Raw genomic sequence first — 1,740 nt, forward strand, 5'->3', positions numbered from 1 at the left:
ATATATCCCTAAATAGATATGCGCATATACTCTGCTATATATGTATATATAATATAATAATATAATATTTGTGTGTGTATATATATATATATATATATATATATATTGAATTTTTGATCTGCCTAATCCAAAACAAGTCTCTATAATATATGAAATTTCTTTCCTTTGATTGAAAATTTACTTTGAGGACCTACTCCTTAGAATTACTGGTATTACAAATCAAATCATTAAAATTTATTTTACTTAAAAACAAAAGGGCAAAGTATTGGTACCCTAATATATTAGACCTGCATTAGAACCACAAATACATGTTTGCATTTCACATGTATTCCATGTATAGGTACACAGAGTCTGGGGATTTGGGGGTATGTTATAAACTCCCTGTCAAGAGTTACATTCAAGGAAAAGAGATTAAATAAACATGATCATGACTAGAGAAATGGCTCATGGGTTAAGGGTAATGGCTAATCTTCAGTTGACCTGGGTTCAATTCCCAGCATCAACATAGTGACACAAAACCAACTGTAACTTCAGGTTCAGGGGTAGCCGATGCCTTCTTTTGGCTACTGACCCCCCATACACACACACACACACACACACACACACACACACACACTTTAAAATAAATTTTTAAATCAATCACTCAATCATGACCTCTGCACTCCAGGAAGGGTAAAGACAAATACCACAGGAAAAGTAAGGTAGTAAGAACTGTGGTCTAACAATACAATGGGAGCTGAGTGGAAGACAGAAACTACTTCTACCCAGAGGAAGATGAAGTTAGCCTCACAGAAGCCACCTAAAGCTGAGTCATGAAGACTAAGAATGTGCCAGGTGGAATAAAAAAAAGTATATTTAGGAAAATACACAAGCAACATTCAGTCACAAAAAATTCACTAAGCATTTAAAGAATGTCTGGAATAATGTGCCTGTGGGATAATTGTAAAATCATAGTTAAAAGCAGGTCAGCAGAGAACAAAAGGCACATTTTAAGACAAGGGTATTTTTTTCCAGTTATCTATTTCTGCGAAACAAGTCAGCTCAAAACTGTGGTGTAAAACAATAGCTCAGTGTTGTTCGAACGTCCTACTTTTTTTTTTTTTTTTTTTTTTTTTTTTTTGACTGTTCTCACTGGTGGTTCTTTTCTGAACCATGTGTTGCAGTCGAATGTTGGCTGAGAATACAGTTCATATGAAACCTCAACTGCATCAATTGGTCTAGAGATTCAAGATTGCTCAATTCCATGACTATCACAGTTGCTGCTGTGATCTGGGGCTGTCAATCGGAATACATATACTACATATACATGACCTTTCCAAATGGTTTGGAGTTTGCCTAACTGTGTTACAAGAGGGAGTATCCCAAAGAAAAGTGGTCCAAGTAACAAAAATTCCAAACAGCCAGTATCTTAACCCCTAAGCCAAGAAACATGAACAACTTTACATTAGTCATATTTATTTTTTTAGTGAAAACACTCACAAAGTCCACCCATATCCAACAGTAGAGAGCACGGAACCCCATTGCTCAATGACTCAAGTGCCAAAGAATTTTAATCTGTGTGGTGGGATTTTTCCTGTGAAGATGTGAACAAAAGTCGGTTCACCTCATATAGGGCACCAATAACAGAGCAAAGAAATTATTTCACCCAAGTCTAGATTAGCAGACAATCAGTTGCTGGGATTTCTTACAGGAATATGGGTGAGGGGTTACGTACCTATACAGCATGGATGTCTCACAGCC

The sequence above is a fragment of the Phodopus roborovskii genome, unplaced genomic scaffold, assembly GCF_943737965.1.
Source record: "Phodopus roborovskii unplaced genomic scaffold, PHOROB, whole genome shotgun sequence".
NCBI lineage: Eukaryota > Metazoa > Chordata > Mammalia > Rodentia > Cricetidae > Phodopus > Phodopus roborovskii.